Source organism: Myxocyprinus asiaticus, chromosome 26, assembly GCF_019703515.2.
Source record: "Myxocyprinus asiaticus isolate MX2 ecotype Aquarium Trade chromosome 26, UBuf_Myxa_2, whole genome shotgun sequence".
Taxonomy (NCBI): Eukaryota; Metazoa; Chordata; class Actinopteri; order Cypriniformes; family Catostomidae; genus Myxocyprinus; species Myxocyprinus asiaticus.
The window spans coordinates 19,190,331-19,212,233 of NC_059369.1; the positions used below are offsets into that span (position 1 = coordinate 19,190,331).

The window sequence follows — 21,903 nt, forward strand, 5'->3', positions numbered from 1 at the left end:
CGGTGCCTGGTTTCCTCCACACATGATGCTTGGAATTGAGGCCAAACAGTTCAGTCTTAATTTCATCAGACCAGAGAATCTTATTTCTCATAGTCTGAGAGTCCTTTAGGTGCTTTTAGCAAATTCCAAGCAGACTTTCATGTGTCTTGCACTGAGGAGAGGCTTCTGTCTGGACACTCTACCATAAAGCCCAGATCGGTGGAGTGTTGCAGTGATGGTTGTCCTTCTGCAAGTTTCTCCCATCTCCACACATGATCTCTGGAGCTCAAACAGTGTGACCATTGGGTTCTTGGTCACCTCTCTTACAAAGGACCTTGTCCACAGATTGCTCAGTTTGGCCAGGCGGCCAGCTCTAGGAAGAGTCCTGGTTGTTCCAAACTTCTTCCATTTAAGAATTATGGAGGCCACTGTGCTCTTGGGAACCTTCAGTGCAGCCTAGAATTTTGGAACACTTTCTCCAGATCTGTGCCTCAACACAATCCTGTCTCTGAACTCTGCAGGCAGATCCTTTGACCTCATGGCTTGGTTTTTGCTCTGATTTGCATTTTCAGCTGTGAAACCTTATATAGACAGGTGTGTGCCTTTCCAAATCATGTCCAATAAATTGAATTTGCCACATGTGGACTCCAATCAAAGTGTAGAAACATCTCAAAGATGATCTAGAGAAATGGGATGCACCTGAGCTAAATTTCAAGTGTCATAGCAAAGGGTCTGAATACTTATGTCAATGTGATATTTCATTTTTTTCTTTTTAATAAATTTGCAAAGTTATCAAAAATCTGCTTTTTGCTTTGTCATTATTGGGTATGGAGTGTAGATTGATGTGAAAAAGAATAAAGCATTTTAGCATAAGGCTGCAACATAACAAAATGGGAAAAAAATGAAGGAGTCTGAATACTTTATGAATGCACTGTATGTTCATAAGCGATATTATAGGTGTGGGTGAGAAACAGATACAAGTCCTTTTTGCTGTAAATTCTCCTCCTTGCCCAGTAGGTGGAGATATGTAGGAAGAATGTGAATTGTCAAAAACAAGAAGTTTAGGTCTCTGCAGAACAATAATGGCCGTTTCTCAGTCTGTGGATGTTTTCAAATTGGGATGGGCATTTTTAAACTATCCAATGAAAGAAGGGAATCTCAGTTTAGTATCAACAGGCATTCCAAACCAGGATGGGCATTTCTGAACATCTAATGAAAGTAGAAAATCTCAATGTAGCAGGCAAATCGTGTAAAGTGGTTGGAAAACACCCATCCCGGTTTGAAAATGCCCGCTGATCGGAAAAGGCCTATTTTTGTTCTGCAGAGACACAAGTCTCAAAAACAAAAAGAATGTGAAAGTGAAGATTTATAGTAAAAAAGGACTTAAATATTTATCTGTTTCTCACCCACACCTATTATAATCGATTCAGAAGACATGGATTTAATCACTGGAGTCTTAAAGGTTACTTACAGGCTGCCTTTATGTGCATTTGGAGCTTTAAAGTTTTGGTCACCATTCACTTGTATTGAATGGACCTACAGAGCTGAGATATTCTAAAAGCTTAATTTGTGTTCTGCAAAAGAAAGAAAGCAAAGCAGCTATGATGAGTATTCCAATTTAAATTTTTTAGGTACCTCTCATTTGGATGAAAAAAAAGCATGCAAACGAAACAAAATGGAACTAATACTATGATGCATTGAAAAAAAAAAACAGCACAGAATGAGAACAAACTGAAAGCTTCAAAAGGCTAATATACCTACAGTCATTTGAAACTGTATGGATTAAGCAGCACCTCTAACAAGCTGGGAAATGGATGGTCAGAGAGAGCAAAACATCAATGAAAATTTCCTTAATAACAGTTTTAAAGATGGAGGGAGGAAAAGCGGGAGGGAGGGAATCTTTGCATCCTCTCCTCAGAACATTTCCTTTTTCTGTTTGTCTACTCTCAGTCTCATTAGCCCCTCATTAGCTTGGACAGGTGCAGCCGGCCAAAAAAAAAAAAAAAAAAAAAAACACCCTCAGACACTTATACCCCCCCACCCAGCGAGTCACACTGTCAATGCCTATTCTAGCGATGTGAGAAGCATTCTTCCAATCAAAGCCTTCCACGGCTGCTTAGTGGGTGGGAGCAATCACTGAATAACGGATGTTTTATTAGAATAAAAAAAGGAGAGTGTGAAGGTGGTCAATGTAACAAGCTCTTTTCTGCTGTCAGTGTTGTCACATTAACACTTAATCATGATTGCTCAATACGTCTACACCCAATGTTTCCCAATGATCGCTTGGGCTTCGTAAGTGGTTTACAAGAAATGTCACCCAATAAAAAAAGCAACGTACATATTTTTCATAATTTATATTTACAATTTATTAGTTATTGTAAAGAAATGTTTATTATTCTCAGGGTAAACCAAAATGAATAAATCGACATATTTTAAACAGCAAACATATATAAACCAAAGGAAATGCCGAGTATCCAAAAAAAAAAAAAAAAAAAATCTTCTAACATTCTACAGCAGGCACTTTTCTGATTTATAAAAATTTATTTTTTATAAGATAATTAAGATGTTTAACAAAAAGTAGAACCACAGTAATGTGATTCCTTGATGATCAAGATCTTTGAACTGATGCTTAAACATGATGTCAGTTTTTGCAGTCTATGAGTTAATAATACTGTATTGCTCAATCGTATGTAAAGGCAAATCTGCTGTAGTCTTCTTACTCATTGCAGCAAGCCAGTTTGAGGTGAGGGATGATGTTCATGGACTGCAGTTCTTGGAAGAGCATTTTGCAGGCATATGGAATTCGTAGAGATGACACATGGCATGATGACTTGCAGTAATGGCACCTGCAATGCACAGTCCGAGAAACCGCTCACTAATAGACCATTTTGATGCATTTAATTCTGGAATTATTATGCTACAGGTTATTTGTGTGTGTGTGTGTGTGTGTGTGTGTGTGTGTGTGTGAGAATGTGTATTGTACTGACCATCCTGAATATCCAAGCAAGCCACACTGTCCACACACATCCACCTCAAAAGCATCACTTGAGATCATCAGCTGCTCCAGAAGCAGCATGCTGGCTCCATAGCCAATGAGACAATCCCTCTCCATCTCTCCAAGACGCAGACCACCATCCCTGGAAAGTCCCTCAGTGAGACATATTTTCACAGATACAGTTATGCTTTCAGTTCTGATCTGGTTTAAGTCAACAAACAGGGGAAACAATTTAAATGTAATGTAAATCAAAATAATAAGCTTGTGGACAATGTTTGTTTCCAATATTCAAATGATTCATTGTTAATGTGTAGATATAATAATTAAAAGTTCAGAAATCACATCAAATTGGCTTTTCTTACCTAGCTTAAGTTTCTGATAATACACTGGACCAAAGTAGATGTAACCTTCCAGAGGTTCCCTAGAGCAAATTACACATATGAAACAAGCAACATGTTTTGGATATACGTTCAAATAACTGTGTAAAATACTAATATTTGAACAGCAATGTAAAGTAACGCTGATCTTGATATAAAGACTTTGCAAGTGAATTAATGCAGATACATCTTTGCCAGATCACTTTCACAACATTAGAACTAGGAAAATGTACATGAAAGAAGGAAAACTTATATTTGGAAGCATTAGAAAATATTTAAGCTATAAAAAGCTTAATTTGCAAAATACTTAAATATAGAGCACTATAATAGAGCCAAGTCTCAGTCATTTCAAAACAAGAGTCCCTAGGCTTGTTTATAGTTAAAAGTCCTGCGTTTTGCACGATATCTTTATTTTTTATGGCTTATATTGGGATTTTGGTTGCACATTAATGGACAATAAACTGCATCTGGGATTTAGTTCATTTTGGACCCTTGTAGCCTTTGTGTCAGTGCCTGTCATAGTAAGGAAAGTTTAAGACATTTTTATTCTATAAATCAATTTTAAAAACTATCACCCGATTAATTGGTTATCAACCTCTAACATCGGACATGTATCATTTAACATTTTTTTTTACCCTGTAATGCCTGAGATGACGTAATCCTTGCCCTGGTAATTGTATCCATAGCGAATAAGATCCTTGCACACATCCTTCACTTTACTGCCCCCGAAAGCAGTACCATAGTGAAAACACCCATCCAGAACCCCTGCTTTACTAGCCAATAGCTCAATCAGCTTACCAACCTAACATACAATAAAGACCAGGGTAAATTTTATTTATTTGTTTGCTTGTTTAACAAGCTTGATGCATATTCTCCACGTGCAACATTCATGTATGTAATACATGCTGGATTAGTCCATTACAGGTGTCTTTACACAGCCAAGTAAATGCCTCTGTGCCTGCTTGCAAATCTGTGTAAAGAATGCATTACTGCATCCTAACCCACTGCTGCTTTGGTTCTGTGTAAATAAAATTCACCCTAAACCTTTGTCATTGTAATGACATAGCATCATAGTTTTATTAATCATATTCTTTATTTCATATATAAAACATTAGTGTCATTAATTATTACCACAGTTGTGGTTTCTGTAAATGCATTTGTGGCATCTCTGGACAGTGTAGATGTCCCAGTGTTCCCTTTTTGCCACTGCAGATTGTATGACATCATTCTGAGGTCACGCACCACTGCATGACAGTAGCCTTTACAGAGGTCACTCACAGAAAGGGCCGGAAGATCTTTGACCCTTCTCGGTCACTGAGAGGAATCTTTTTCTCGGCTCAAACAATTTCCTATAAGCCGGCCTGCTGTGTACACCCAAACATAGGCTTAAAAATAGAAACAATGGGGGAATACAAGACAAGTCTTCTGAAGCTGATATTTAGAGATTTGTTTACACCGTGTTGATGTAAGAACTGCCATTGTTTATTTTGTACATACCAACGAGATTTTGATTTCAAAGATTTGAAAAATTGACGCAAACTTTGCTCAAGTAAACAGACAAGTATTTTTTAAAGCATATATGATTCTAAGAGCGTTCCAGAACAATTATAGCTAATGACATTTATGGAATTGTACATTTTCATAATTAAAATAAACAAAAGCAAAAGGGTAAAAAGTATAAAACCCCGAACGTTGAGAATTTTAATGTGTCCAAAGCATTTTGTTTAGAAGTCTTTGCTAATCAAGGAGATAGCATGACGTGTTCAAGAGTATGAAATAAAACGTAAAAATATTAATTATAAATGTATCTATAATTATACCTAAAAATAAATAAAATCTGCTAAAAAAAAAAACATTTTATCTTGCTGCACAGCATTTTAAAAAGTGATGAATAAAATATTCTAATAATTCTTCATTACAGAAGATTGCCAAAGTCTGATATAAACAGGAATATACACAAATTCTAAATTCGGATCAAATCTAGAAATGTAAAATAGTTAAAATCACATAATCTGATAAGAGGGTGGGACTTACAGTCATTCCGGAGGGATAACCATAAGGGTTCATGATGATGTCAGGGCAGATTCCGGAGTCACAGAAGGGCATGTCCTCTTGAGGAACGTATTAGATCCAAAGTGATGCTTTACAAAAATGTAAAGAACAATTACATTTTCACTGCTTGTCTAAGAGTAAAAAAAAAAAAAAAAAAAAAAAGATCTGGGCCTGTATTCACAAAGATTTTTATCTTACCACTAGGAGTTCTCCAAAGAGTTCCTCATTAGGAGTTTTTGCTTAAAAGCTTTTCACAAAACTGTTGACAGATGACACAAATCCCCAATTCATCCACGCAACAGTTTCATTTTCAATGGAAGTTTCATTCCAGAGGGCGTGCACATTGTCAAAACCTTTATCTCCAGAGTAATTGGTTTGTTTCGGTTAGTGGGAGAGTTAACTGCATCTCTAACTAACTTTGCAATGATAAAAACACCCTTGCGATTCATACGATACCTTTTTTAAAGGTCAATGTCAATATGAAAAAGTTTTTAATATAATGATAGATTATTCAAATACATCGACTCTATTGCGATTCAGGCGATAGCTCATAATAATATTCTAAAACATTGTTTTTAATGTGGATTGACGACAGCAGGCATGCTTCGAATCATTTGGGAGTCACTCCTAGGGATTTAGAAGTCCTCAGGAGGACTTCTAAGCTGTCATGGGTTTAGGAGCTACTTTAGTGTTAAAATGCTTCATGAATTACTCTTAGTCTTACTCTCAATTTTATGAGTCCTAAAATTAGGAGTGACACTCCCCTAATTTTTAAGAGTTGCTCCTAAATTTCCGCATTAGGAGCTACTTTTAGCCATAAGAATGTTTGTGAATATGGGCACTGATAGTTTGAAAGGTTAACTGACACAGAGACATCCATGTATACCAATAGGCTAGGTCTAATTCCAGTAATCATGCCTTTCCCAATAAAACCTATTTGATTTGAGTGATTTGAGTGGTTCACCATCACAAACAAATGCTAAATGAGAAAATATGAGGGGTCTGTGTAACTTTCATCTAGTCCAGTGGCCTATAAAGCAGATGTATTCAGGTCTGGTGGAGTGGAACCAATGGAAATTCAGATTGCAGACAAACAGAAGTGATCCAAAGCAGTGTGAGAGAGTGTAAATGTTTGCAGAGCAGCTCCTCACTCTTTCTGCAGCCAGAGCAAACATATTATTGGGCCATTTGCAAGTGATAAAAAGAGAAGAGAACAGGGGCAGGAAGTGAGGAGAGGTGCTTAGCTGGACAGTGAGAAGTTATACCCATAGTTTCCCCTTTATCACACTGAGCACAAAGAAAGGTTCAGCTGAGGAGAGGGATACGTCAATATGCAAAAAAAAGGAGGACAGCCTCTTAAGGAAGAATCATACAGGTAATCAGGTAATCATACAGTGGCCCCAAAAAGTATTTGGACGCTTAAAGGTGCACTCAGTAATTTTTTCCCCATTAAATAAGTTTTACTCCTAAAGAAATTAATTGTCATTTTGAAACATATGTATAAAATCATGATCACTCACAAGAGTTGAAGACTCATATCAGTCATATCAGTAACCTTATAAAATCTGTTTTATTCTACATGAGGCACTGCTGTGCATTGAATAAGCACTACATGGACGCCTTTAACGGTTGTGCACTATCACTATGTCAACAACCACGTCTCCCGCTGAAAGCGTTTAACCACGCTCCTCCCGCATACATGGAAAGGGGAAAAAGGTAATATACTGTATAAATTACATGAACAGCGCGTTTGTGTCATTCAGTTGAACTCCGCGTCCGAGCATCACTGAGCCGCACCGTGGAGCAGGGTTGCTCCAATACCAAAATTTTGGCTTCGGTACGATACCAGCCCTGGTACCTCGGTATCCACACTAAATCGATACTATAATCAACAAATAAAAAGCCTCAGTTTTTTGATGAATTTACACAGAAAATGACTTGATTAAAGAACTGCATAAATCTCACAGATACAAATGATGCGTTTTCCGTTTTAAATTTTTCTGGATTCAATGTTAAATGTTTTAATTAAAAGTTATGGTCAAATGGTGTTTAATCAAATTGGTACATACAGTGTTAATCAAATAAAAATATCATAATTATTATTTGTTTTGACAAAAAATTTCAATTTTATTTTTGGTAAAATAAAATGCTACACAACAGAGCTTCACAGAATTAATTATAGTGATATTGCTTTCAGATAATATTAATAATAATAATAATAATAATAATAATGATAATAATACCATTTAATATTACATAATTGTTATTGAGTATTATTCCTACTTTTTGAATATTACATTTTTATACAGCAGTTATATTTTTCTGTCTACAATTTCACGCATCCAGTTGAAAAGAGCTTTCAATTTAGCGGGACTTTTATTTTGACAGACCTTTGAGTTCTTCCTGTTTTTGACAGGTTATTTATATCAGTTAATGCTGGGATACACCTGTCACAACTCTTGAGCTGAAATCTCCAAGCTGCACCGGAGGAGTTAATTTAAGTGTTAACAGCCGTTTATACTCTAAAAACCTTGCATGAAAATTAAGCACCAGTAGTGTCTTGCGTTTGTTTGTGCGTGGGAATCATACGACAGAGCAGAGTAGCGTGCAGTGCATGTGACTGTATAATATTTAATTAAATTACATTCTTCTGCTGTTTAATGATCACACTTGGCCTTATCCAGAGTTTTGTTTATTTTATTTTCAAATTGTCATTGATTTCATCTCAAAACGATCACATCTCATATCATTTTGCTAATGACAGCATACTGTAATATGGTACAGAAATTAGCACAGAGGTCAACCAGCTCCTGTCCTGAAGATCGCGTGAAGCGCTCTGATGCGCGCTGTGAGCAGAGGCTCCAGCCAAACTCCCGTGAAAATATAAACAAACAAGTATAAACTTTGATAGTGACCGCAAAGTGCTCCGGTTTCACATTAAATGATCGTGTGGTGGCAAATGTTCCTGGTTCATACACGCTGTGTTAATGACACGCAGTGACAAAGAGGAGATACACACTTACTCTTACTCTGTGGAGGGATTAAATGAAACGAAATCTCAAAGGTTTTACTTAATGACAAATAAAGGCTCTGAGGTTTAATCAGAGCATTAAAATAATGTGTGAAAGTGAAGAAATTAGGAAATATATATTTTACTATTGCATAATATAATAAAAATGTAATATATTATTATTATTATTATAAAATATGAGTTCAAAAAACAAGTGTAAATTTAAAATGGACCAAAACTAAAGTTGACCAAAAAGAGACATTTTTATTTTTCATGTCATTCATAAGTTTTTAAGCCTTAAAAAGGAAATCACAGTTTATCACTATTTTATTATTTGATTTATATATTTAAAGTTAAATATGTAAAAATGACATCTTAAAGTGTATGAAGCAAACATGCAGAAAAAAAGCACACCCTAAAAAAATATGACAATTTATATGACAATTAATCGTAAAAGCCCTTAATGAGACAATTAATCGCCATAGCCTTAAAACAGACAATTAATCGTCATAATCGCAAAGATTTGTTTGAAAATAATCGGGACAGCCCTAAATGTCCAAGTAAATCTCTTAATCAAACACACAGTAAATCTATTCTTTTTTTATTTAAAACCTAGCAAACTTTTTTTGTTAAATGCATGTGCTTAAAAAGTGTGTGTATAAAATATGACATTTAGGACAAATCTAAACTGCAATTTTGCTAATTATTTATTTCATTTATATATATATATATATATATATATATATATATATATATATATATATATATATTTTCCTGAACTGGAACTACCCTAGATAACTTTTCATACTCTAAAAAAAAAAATCTCTGAATCAGTTTAAATTATCATTATTATTCTCATAAATAAGCTTTGCAGATGAATTTGAGTAACCATCATCTTGTCATGTTGGACTTCCATAATTCAATGTTTAAAGGAGCAGAGACTACACAAAGTATCCCACTTAATTTTAAAGATTTAGAAGCAGCAGGGGGCCTGGGTAGCTCAGTGGTAAAAGACGCTGGCTACCACCCCTGGAGTTCGCTAGTTTGAATCCCAGGGCGTGCTGCGCGACTCCAGCAAGGTCTCCTAAGCAACCTCCTAAGGGAGGGTAGAGTCACATGGGGTAACCTCCTCGTGGTCCCTATAATGTGGTTCATTCTGGGTGGGGTGCGTGGTGAGTTGAGCTTGGTTGCCGCGGTGGATTGCGTGAAGCCTCCACACGAGCTATGTCTCTGTGGCAACGTACCAGACAAGCCACGTGATAAGATGCGCGGGTTGATGGTCTCAGACACGGAGGCAACTGGGATTCGTCCTCCACCATCCGGACTGAGGTGAATCACTATGTGACCACGAGGACTTAAAAGCATGTTGGGAATTGGGCATTCCAAATGGAGAGAAAATCCCCCCCCAAAAAAAGATCTAGAAGCAGCGAAACGACTGAAGGCAAACCTATTTAAAGCAACACTAACAATAACTTACTAAAGTTATGAGTAGTAGGATTTCAGAAGGGAAAACAAGAGAAAGTGAGCAGTAGTGAGACAGAAGTAGAGAGGTAAAAGAGAGAGAGAGAGAGAGCAGTTCCCATAGCACACATCCTTGGTGTTGTTTGTTTTGTGTGAGAGTGAATGATAAAAGAGGCATGAAATCAGTGAAGAAAAGCCGGACAGCAGTAAGAGTCCATGGCCCTCCATCACCAACTATACAGCCCCACAGTGGCGGCTTGCACAATAGACCCTGCCAACACAGCTGTGTGAGTATCAGAGTGTGTATCCGCATGTGTGCACTTCTGTGTGTGTTTGGGTCACCGGTAAATAATTAACCTATCGTTCTCCGGTGACCGGATCTTTGAGGCTAGTAGAGGCTGGTAAGAACAGGGTACAGGATAAGAGAGGGTTAAAATGAGTAAGACAAAACTTCTGTGAAACTTGCTTGAAAGCCAATGGCTCCAAACCACTGTGGGATGTCTTTAATGGCTTTCTTTTCAACCTAAGGTAGCCAAATGTATTTCTTTGAAGCACAACATTCTGTGTCTTGCAAGAATTGTCCCATTTTCAGATAAAAAGCTCAAAACTAAATCAAAGCACCTGTTTGGTGTATACATAAGAAATGCATTCATTTAAATGCCACAAACATGGCAAAGCAATATAAAAATGAAAATAAAGGGATGGTTCACCCAAAAATGAAAATCCTTCAACTTCTCTAAGTAGCAGCGTTCAATAAAAGCCCACTTCTACACACACAAAAGACATTCAAGAGAACGACACTATCCTTCACAACAACAATTAGCTGCCCTGTGTTATCCCAGTGCACCAACACTTGCCTGCTCCTTTAAATACCAAAAGCTCCTTTAAAAAGAGCAGTAAATAGCATCTCTGGCGGTTTGCAGCTAACCCCTCCCTGACCCCTCCTCACTGTCACATCCCGTGATGAGTGCCAGTGGACGACCTCTGCTAATGAAATGAGTGAATTATGCATGGCGCCAGTTAACGCTCTGATTAAAACATCATACTGACCAGCGCTCTCAGCGGAGGTGCTCAGAAACAATGGAGGCTGTAAACAGTTTTTCCCAGGACCGCGCTGCTGTAATAAATTTGCATAGTCTGGCATGGGACAAAAAGCTAATTAATTGAAAAACAGGCTGTGAAACAAAGTTGAAGGGGGTGGGAGGGTCAACTGAGACGATATAGCTTGTGGTGGGAATCTGTATGTAACTCTCGATTTTATTCCATCTCAATTTTTTAACAACAACGCAGAGGTTGCAAATCTTACGCAAGTTGTCGCGTTGCCAAATTGTGTGAAAAGATTCCACAAAATAGCTTTCCAAAAATATGTCTGCTCTGACCCGTTAATAAAAATAGACAGCGGGTATAATAAACAAGTATCATAGGCTGCTCTGCGGTTTTTATTTAGTGTAAATGAAACTTTGTTGATATTTTCTGTAGCAGTGCACAAGGATGATCAACTTTAAAGCATGTGATGCAGTGTGTTGTGCGATTGCGATTCGTGTGTAAATCAATTTATTCCTTTTAAATATAGAGATTATGATGCAGAATGTTGATTGGTTGTTTTTATTAAAAATAAGCATATTCAGCCTTTCCATCCTTGGCTATTAAACTTTTCTGAAGGCTCCTGCTTGTGTTTGTTTGGACAGTGTAAATGCACCTTTTCATGATGTACATGCTGCCGTAGATACCTCTGTGCTGTTTTTGCCGTGCTGCACACTGCATGGCATCTGTATTTGTAATAGTTTATTCTGCACATGCTTTTTAACAGATGGAACTATTAATAACTGAATTATTATTCTGATTATGAATTTTTGTGGATCAATATAGAATTGTTTGGCACAGAATTGTGAGGCACCAGTGAATCGATTAAAGCTTGGGTGTAGAGAGAAAAAATAAATGACAAAAATTGCTCCCAAAAATGGTTGTATACATCATTCACAAATGTCTTCGCACTTACATGAGAATGATCAAGAGGGTTCTTTTCTAATATCTGAATTTTAGCAGATTGAAGGCATTTTGCTTAATCAGTTAATGCCTCCAAAAGCAGAGAAAAGGACAGCTGCCATTGGCTCAGGTCTGAGAAAGTTAGGAAGGGTGCTATGGTACCTTTCTGTCCATGCTGACTGCTGAACTTGTCTCCTATCACTGGTCTGCGTGTCTGCCTGAGCCGGATCTTGACCAAAAAGGCATCCTCTGCGTTGGAGGAGATCATCACCTTCTCAATGTAAGAAAAGGGCAGTTTGGGTTGATATTGGCTATAAAAAAAAATAAAATAAAAAACACTTGTAGATTGATTGTATAAACAAAAACAGTTGTGGCTTGATTGCAAACAAACAATAATAAAAACCAAAAAAAACACAGTATGTAATTTTCAAAAAAAAAAAAAAAAAAAACCCACCCATATGGTTTTTGATTGCAAAAAACAAAGAAAACAGATGTAGTTTTCATTTGTAAAACAACAACAACAACAACAAAAACACCGATCTGGTTTTCGATTATAAAAACAGAACAAAAACATGTATCCACACTTAACAAAAACTATACAGATATTCCTTGGTTGCATGCTAATTTAATTCAGTCAGTTCTTTAGAAAACAAATGGTCTCTTACGTGATTGTCACATCTCTGTACTGTGGTTGGTCTGGCTGGGCACTGCCCTCCAGTGGTGTTTGGGTGATGGTGGGCATGGACTTATTCACCAGCACCTGTTTGTTCTCGACCCGCTCATCTGCGAGACACACAACCCAGCCCCACATGTGACTTCCACATCGGTATATCATTAGATCAACACGTTCAAGATCGTTCCACCGAAATCGAGCTGCCTACAAAGTCAGCAGCTCTCTAGGAGCCTTACCAGGGGAAAAGATGCCATCAGCATCCAGGATGCTGTGCCTCCAGATGGGCTTCCAAGTTTCAGCATCAAGCATTGGCCCCATCACCTTATCAAAGGTTTGGTTAGTGTACCGCCTCAATGTGCACTTAGCGTTTTTGTATACCAGACATCTACCAAAGCCTAATACAAGAGAGAAGTATAAAAAAAGATGTTGAAGAAGACTTTTCTGGCAAAGTTTTATTTCTGCTGGATGAAAAAAAAAAACATTTGGAAAGTTAGTCACTGCAGAATGTCAAAAACTAGGTAAGTTTAAAGGTAACCGAGTGGCTGTTACCTCTGTCGAGAGAGGCCTTATTGAGCACCAGCGCATCTTCAATATCATACGCACTATAGCTCATTACAGCTACAGTGGCATTCTGGCCTGCCGCTAGCTTCTCAAAGTCAATCAGCTCGATAGTCTTAGTCTTCACCATGGGCCTCTGTGGGTATGCAAGCAGGTATATCAGGGTGTCTATACGGTTCCTCTGGTTATAGCAAATCGTACCTGATTGGAACACAGTATAAGAGTAAAAAATAAAGAGTCATTTAACAGGGTTGAACAGTCGAAAATACTTAATGTGTCTTAAAGGGACAGTTCACCCAAAAATGAAAATTCTCTCATCGTTTACTCACCCTCATGCCATCCCAGATGTGTGACTTTCTTTCTTCTGCTGAACACAAATTAAGAATTTTAGAAGAATATCTCCACTCTGTTGACTGTTAATGGGTACTAAAATTTAGAAGCTCAAAAAGCACGTAAAGGCAGCTTAAATGTAACCCATCCAACCCCAGAGGTTTAATCCATATTTTCAGAAGAGATATGATAGGTGTGGGTGAGAATCAGATCTATATTTAAGTCCTTTTTTGTTACTATAAATCACCACTTTCAAACAGCCCTCCTAAGCGCTCCTCTTCTAAGAGTTCTTCTTTTGTTTTTGGTGATTCGCATTGTTTGTGCATATCGCCACCAACTAGGCAGGGAGGAGAATTTATAGGAAAAAAGGACTTAAATATTTATCTGTTTTTCACCGACATCGTATTGCTTCTGAAGATACAGATTTAACCACTTAAGTCTTATGGATTACTTTTATGATGGCTTTATGTGCAGGTGCATCTCAATAAATTAGAATGTCGTGGAAAAGTTCATTTATTTCAGTAATTCAACTCAAATTGTGAAACTCGTGTATTAAATAAATTCAATGCACACAGACTGAAGTAGTTTAAGTCTTTGATTCTTTTAATTGTGATGATTTTGGCTCACATTTAACAAAAACCCACCAATTCACTATCTCAGAAAATTAGAATACATCATAAGACCAATAAAAAAAACATTTTTAGTGAATTGTTGGCCTTCTGGAAAGTATGTTCATTTACTGTATATGTACTCAGTACTTGGTAGGGGCTCCTTTTGCTTTAATTACTGCCTCAATTCGGTGTGGCATGGAGGTGATCAGTTTGTGGCACTACTGAGGTGGTATGGAAGCCCAGGTTTCTTTGACAGTGGCCTTCAGCTCATCTGCATTTTTTGGTCTCTTGTTTCTCATTTTCCTCTTGACAATACCCCATAGATTCTCTATGGGGTTCAGGTCTGGCGAGTTTGCTGGCCAGTCAAGCACACCAACACCATGGTCATTTAACCAACTTTTGGTGCTTTTGGCAGTGTGGGCAGGTGCCAAATCCTGCTGGAAAATGAAATCAGCATCTTTAAAAAGCTGGTCAGCAGAAGGAAGCATGAAGTGGTGCAGTGACTTTGGTTTTCAAAAAACACAATGGACCAACACCAGCAGATGACATTGCACCCCAAATCATCACAGACTGTGGAAACTTAACAATGGACTTCAAGCAACTTGGGCTATGAGCTTCTCCACCCTTCCTCCAGACTCTAGGACCTTGGTTTCCAAATGAAATACAAAACTTGCTCTCATCTGAAAAGAGGACTTTGGAACACTGGGCAACAGTCCAGTTCTTCTTCTCCTTAGCCCAGGTAAGACGCCTCTGACGTTGTCCGTGGTTCAGGAGTGGCTTAACAAGAGGAATATGACAACTGTAGCCAAATTCCTTGACATGTCTGTGTGTGGTGGCTCTTGATGCCTTGTCCCCAGCCTCAGTCCATTCCTTGTGAAGTTCACCCAAATTCTTGAATCGATTTTGCTTGACAATCCTCATAAGGCTGCCGTTCTCTTGGTTGGTTGTGCATCTTTTTCTGTTAACATGCTTGGATACAGCACTCTGTGAACAGCCAGCTTCTTTGGCAATGAATGTTTGTGGCTTACTCTCCTTGTGAAGGGTGTCAATGATTGTCTTCTGGACAACTGTCAGATCAGCTGTCTTCCCCATGATTGTGTAGCCTAGTGAACCAAACTGAGAGACCATTTTGAAGGCTCAGGAAACCTTTGCAGGTGTTTTGAGTTGATTAGCTGATTGGCATGTCACCATATTCTAATTTTTTGAGATAGTGAATTGGTGGGTTTTTGTTAAATGTGAACCAAAATCATCACAATTAAAAGAACAAAAGACTTAAACTACTTCAGTCTGTGTGCATTGAATTTATTTAATACACGAGTTTCACAATTTGAGTTGAATTACTGAAATAAATGAACTTTTCCACGACATTCTAATTTATTGAGAAGCACCTGTACATTTCTGAGCTTCAAAATTTTGGACCCTGTTGACTTGCATTGTGAGGACCTACAGAGCTGAAATATTCATCTAAAAATCTTCATTTGTGTTCTGCAGAAGAAAACTCAAAAACATCTGGTATGGCATGAGGGTGAGAAAATTATGAGAATGTTCATTTTTTGAGTGAACTATTCCTTTAATATCTTAAGGCAGTTTCTGTAATTCCTTTTAGGCTAAACAGAATCATACTTTTTAACAATGATAACACTTTTAAAATGAGGGGGGGAAAAATCAGTTTCAACAATATGAAATAACTAATGCACATCTTATCATGCTTAACCGACTGAGCGGTGTTGATGTGAAGGCTGGTGTCAGCAGTGTCACAATCTTTGGGGTGGAGGTTTAGCATGGTGGGGGCGGGGGGGATAGTCACCGTCCCTTGAGGCCTTGACATTTGTCAGATGCTATTACTTGACAATCAGGGTACAAGCACACAGAGTGTGATAATCACAGCCGGATTTGCACATGTATGGGGCCGTCCGTTCAGAAAAAAAGAAGACAAGGCTGAGGATATTGGGCCAAATATAGTTGCAGTCTCAGTGGTTTTGTAAAGGGGGTGGTGGCCAGGAGAGGTTTAAGTAGTTTTGGTAACCAGGGGTAGCAGAGCATGTGTGTTCTCTCTCCCTCTAGCGCAGCTGAGCACACTAACCCTGCTCAGGACACAATGAATGCTTAATGACACTCAGAGACACTGGCAGGGAAAGGCCTCCATATACACACACACAAAAGAGCGACTACGCAAGCAGGTGATATTTGATGTCCACATACATACAGAATGTGGTGTGTGTGTCAAAGGTTTTGAATACCAGTGTGAAAGTGAGTGTGTTTGTGAGTGAATGGGAGTGTGTGTGTTTGTCAATGCGACTGGCCCTCCAGGATCTTTGGAGATGGAGGGTGTCTCACCCATGGCCTGCTTGCCCATAGCACACTGGTAGGTGTTTCTGGGGGACTGGTTATGATGAGGGTAAGGAATCAAACCAGCACAAATCACCAGCAGCGTAAACGGTTCGGTCTCTAAATGGGTCGTCTCACTGAGTAATACACACATACAACAATGTTTATAGATTCTACAAAATGTGAAGAGATGTTTCTTAGACTTTCCTATTGTTTTATTTGTAGGAAATCTTAATTCGGGTCTATATACATCCGACATACAGTGGCCCCAAAAATTATTTGGACACTTCAGATAATGAAATACAAAACCAAGTGGCATTTATTTAAAAGAAAGACAGAGCAAAATCACTTTTCAAACAAAAAAAAAAATTCACAGAAGTTACAAAACAATAGATATACTGTTTAAAATTAAGACAAAGTATTTAGACACTTTCTGGTTGTCAAATGTAGTGGAACTAGTCCACAGTTAGTGTAATAAGCTACACCTGTGGTCACACAGGTTAGGGTACCTGTGTCAGTTTGAGGGGAACTGACTTTGTACATTCACTAAAATGACTTTAACCAGTTGGTTTGCAAAAATGGCAAGAAAATGTGAAATTACTTTGAAAAATGGTCTAGCATCATTTGTTTACAGTTGTCACTTGGTTTCACATTATATTATCTATTGCAATGGCATGTATCCATTGACTTTAGTGCGACTTTAGTGTCCAAATACATTTGGGGGTGGCCCAACACAGCTGTAAGAAAACAATGAAAAGGCATGCATAACATACACAGTCTCAGATCTGCATACTGGACTCTCCATTGCAATACATGCAACTTTCAAATATTGATCGGCTTCAAACGCACCTGTAGCCCTGAGACAATTCCTCAATGTGTTTGTTCTTCACAGCTGGCTGGCCATTTTTCACAGTGATGTACGGTCTGCCAGGAGCACACAGAATGCAATGCAAATGTCTCTGATTTATTCAAGGCAAGGGAATATAAGTGCAACTAACAGCATTTGGTACACTGTAAGTACAGTTTCTTTGATACACTTTCTAGTGGTCGACCAATATGGGTTTTTTAATGGCCGATGCTGATATCCAGAGAGGCCGATACAATGCCGATATTTCACACAATTTAATATAGTAAATAACATAAACATAAAATTGCACAAAAAAAAAAAATAAATAAAAAAAAATTTAACCCTTATTTAGCACTATATTTACTCAATTTCACACAAAACTTTAACTTTGTAAAAAAAAAAAAAGAATCTAAAATTGTTTTCATGAATTACATCTGTTTAAATGAGATATCTGCATATTTGCAAATGGTATATAATAGAAGCTTTATTGATATTTGCCATTTATCATTAGAAAAGGAAGTTAAAAGTGACAGGGAACTGCTGAGGAGAGGCTGATAGAATATGTTCTTTAGAGGTAAATAAATGAGTGCTCCACAGGATGCTGGATCTGTTGAATTTGTGTGAGGTTGGTTTATTATATCTATTTAAACGAGATATGCATATATTTGCAGATGGTATATGATATTAGTTTTATTGATATTTGCCTTTTTATCATTAGACAAGACTGTTAAAAGTTACAGGGAACTGTTGAGGAGAGAGAGGGAGAATGAAACAGGTGAGCAATTGATATGCGGACCATTTAAATGAGACTGTGTTGCACACCGGTCTATTATTGTAGTAACACAATGACATGTAACAAAACGAACATGACTGGTCGTTGACATGTCTCAGTCGCTTAACATGCAAGCAGGCGATTTTCAGCACCCTCAAGAAACAAGCCGGCCAAACGGGAAAATTTCTAGGTCAATGCCAATAATTAAAAAAGTCAGAATATCAGCCTCGACAATATATACCGGTACAATAACCACTAACACTTTCTATTCCAAATGGAAACAGACCGAAAACAAAAATGTTTAGTGCAAAAACATGCTATTTGTTATGACATAAAATAATTAAATGAACATTTATTTTTCTCAATATTTACTAAAAATTCACTCAGATATTTGAACCCAGAAAATGTGCACAAATATTGACTAATTAACTGGTCTACAATTAGTGTAAAGTTGCCACACAAATTTTTGAACAGCTAAGGCACACTTAAAATGTATGCATTTTAATCTATTAGGTGACAACATATCAAAGTGGCAACTGCCAACAAATTATGTTTGAGCTCTAAAAACATGCAATTTTAAAGGATAGTGCTACCTGCACAAACAGCCCCCATCAGAGGAGATATACACACAGCGGTCGGTCAGATTGGTGGAGATGGACACAAACTCATTAATAGAAGTTACTCGTCTCATTAGTCTGAAGGTATAAACCAGCTTATGATGGTCACTGATCACTCCAAGAATGTTACCTAGAAAAAAGAACAAAATACCACATAAAATTTAGTAGAAAATGTCAAAATACTACAGTACATTTATTCACTTTGAAAAAGTTCCACATAAATATGTGCATCATAAATGCTAATAGCGCAACATCAGGAAGGCCAATATTATGCCAATATAGTATATACCAAAAAATTCAAAAACAGCAAAAATATACACACATTTTCTTACTTTAAACACATATTTTACAAAACAAATTCACTTAAATATTTGAAAACAGAAAATGTATATTATCCTTTGACAAGAATGAATGTAAATTTTGACACTAGGTGGAATAGTATCCAAATATCAGCTAATTAATTGGTTTGGCTGATACATTGGTCTACTACTAATCATAAACTAAGAATAACGTGGTAATATGTAACAGCCATATTAATGCACTTTCAAAGAAAAAGTTTGAGCTTGTTTGAGCATTATGAGAGACCCCCTATGGTGCCACACAGATGCATAAACAGCCACAATGTTGTATGAGTCGCTTTGTGGGCAAGTATGTGTTTGTGGATTAACTTGGGCAGTATTGTATTTATTTATGCTTTGACACCTGCTGTGTTTGTTAATTAATTAGCCGCAGTGGCAGTCTGTGTAATTTGTAACTTATCAGCGCACTGAAAAACATATACATGAATTAATTAGCAGGGTGACTTTTCTGTGACATGACATTAAAAGGTAATCAATGGCACACCCTTTTGTAGTTGTGCAACAGCAAAAAGTTAATTCAAATTTCATTCAAATGCCTATAGCCTGTTTGTGAGCTTGAATAATAAAAGAAAAAATAGCACGCTGCTTTCTGTGTTCTTGGGAATTACAGTCTACCTGTGTGAGCAGATACCATTGAGGAAGACAAGGAAGACATTGGGGTAGGACAGCTCCTCTCCACATAGAAGGTTGACGTTCTCCACTGCCAGGTTGAAAGCCAGTTTGATGATGGGGCCGTCCTCCATGTCAGTGGTGATGTGGGTCATCAGAGACAGATTCTTCACCAGACCACAAGCCTAGAAGACAATTAAACACTAGTGAGAATCTAAAGGACTTGTAAAGTTCAATCAAATAGATAAAAACCATAAAATGTTAAATTTTCTACAGGAACTCCTAAATAAGGCAGACCTGTTTAGCTTTGATGGTCTTTAACCCTTTTCACAGATGATAACCCTTTTGATGACATCTTGGTAATGGCTTAATGATGGTGCCTTAATTTAGCAGGGTAAATCTAGCAACCTTTTATTTCTTAAAGGGATAGTTCACCCAAAAATAAAAATTATCTTATTTACTCACCCTCATGCCATCCCAGATGTGTATGACTTTCTTTCTTCTGCAGAACACAAATGTAGATTTTTAGAAGAATATTTCAGCTCTGTATGTCCATACAATGCAAGTGAATGGTGTCCAGAACTTTTAAGCTCTAAAAAGCACATAAAAGCAGCATAACAATAATCCATAAGACTCTTCTGAAGTGTTATGGTAGGTGTGGGTGAGAAACAGACCAATATTTAAGTCCTTTTTTACTATAAATCTCTACCTTGACCAGCCCTGACCAGTAGGTGGTGATATTCATGAAGAATGCAAATTGCCAAAAAACAAAAGAATGTGGAAGTGAAAGTGAAAGTAGAGATTTATAGTAAAAAAAGAAATTAATTAAATATTGATCTGTTTCTCACCCACACCTTTCATATCTCTTCATTAGACATGGATTAAACCTCTGGAGTCTTATGGATTGCTTTTATGCTGCAAAAAGAAAAATCAAGGCACACTTCCAGATCAAAAATATAGTTAAAAACCCTTTATTTTCAATGGCTATAACAATAACAAAAAAAAGAGGGCTGAAAACCTACGCGTATCGCAAAAATGCCTTCTTCAAGGTGCAGCCTACAACACACAAAAGTGATTTAAGAAAAGACTCTCACTTCATTATTGCTAAATTAGGCACACCTGCTCAGAAGAAATCACTAACACACATAATTTAGTGTTAGAAATCCACTAGGTGGAGTATATCTAGGTACTTATATCATAGTAAATGATGTCACAATAAAGAGAGTGAGAAAAAAATATATATAATATATTATAATATAATATATAATATATAATATAAATTATAACCATAATAGGAAAAATACATCAACTATTTAAAGAAAAGGACTGAAGTCAATTTCTTCATTTAAACCCAGAAAATCCATTACCTTCATCTGATAAATCTAAAATGTTTCTCTTTGTAATAATATTTTGAAACGATCCCAGCTTCGTATGTTTTTTTTCAACTGTTTCTAAAGCTTCCACTTCAAGACTATCAGGGCTGCAATTGTGGGCTGCCTGAAAATGCCTTGCCATAGGATAGTCTATATTATGTTTTCTAATGGCATACTTATGTTCAGAGACCCTATCCTTTAAATGACGCAAACGACGTAGATGCAACCGCAACTGCATGATAGACGATACACTACATACTGTGTGTTGTAGTTAATGAAGGACTTAACCTCATAGGCTTTTTTAGTCTTAAAGTCAATGTACTGTTTACCCTCCTTTATATTACAGCAATGATTACACAAGCCATATTTATATAAGCCCTTTAAAGACTGATGAAGTCAGGTAGTTTTCTATTTGCTAGATAAGTGACTTTTTACTAATTTGTCTTTTAGGGACGGTGCTCTTCTGAAACTGATTTTGGGAGGGCCAGGAAAAACTTCCCTAAGAGTGGGATCACTCTGAATCAAACTCCAATTGGACATGGCAACTTGTTTTATATGATTGGACAAATGACCATATTTGGTAACAAAATAGACTTGATTTTCTCTTCTTTTTTCTTTTCTCTGTGCAGTTTTTAAAAATTCATTTCTAGAGGTTAGAAGGACTCTATCACATGCTCTACTAATGAATTTGCCTGTGTTTGAAACTCATTATCCATGTCACAAATACGTCTAAGACGTTGAAATTGTCCAAAAGGGATATTATCTTTCAGCCATCTCAGATGGAAACGGTCAGCTCTTAATAAAGTGTTTCTATCTGTTGGCTTCCTATATACCGTAATGTGCAAACAGCCTCCCTCCCCTTTTGAAATCAGAAGGTCTAAAAAAATGATTTGACTTTATGAATGATCTATACTTAATTTGACATTTCTGTCATTTTTGTTAATATGATCAAAAAAATGAAACAAT

General features: G+C 37.1%; 1 pseudogene; it reads right to left on the reverse strand.

Annotated features, from left to right (window-relative positions):
* Window positions 1-2,695: 2,695 nt before the first annotated feature.
* Window positions 2,696-21,903, reverse strand: part of LOC127416718 (DNA-directed RNA polymerase III subunit RPC2-like) — a 34,927-nt pseudogene continuing 15,719 nt past the window's right edge.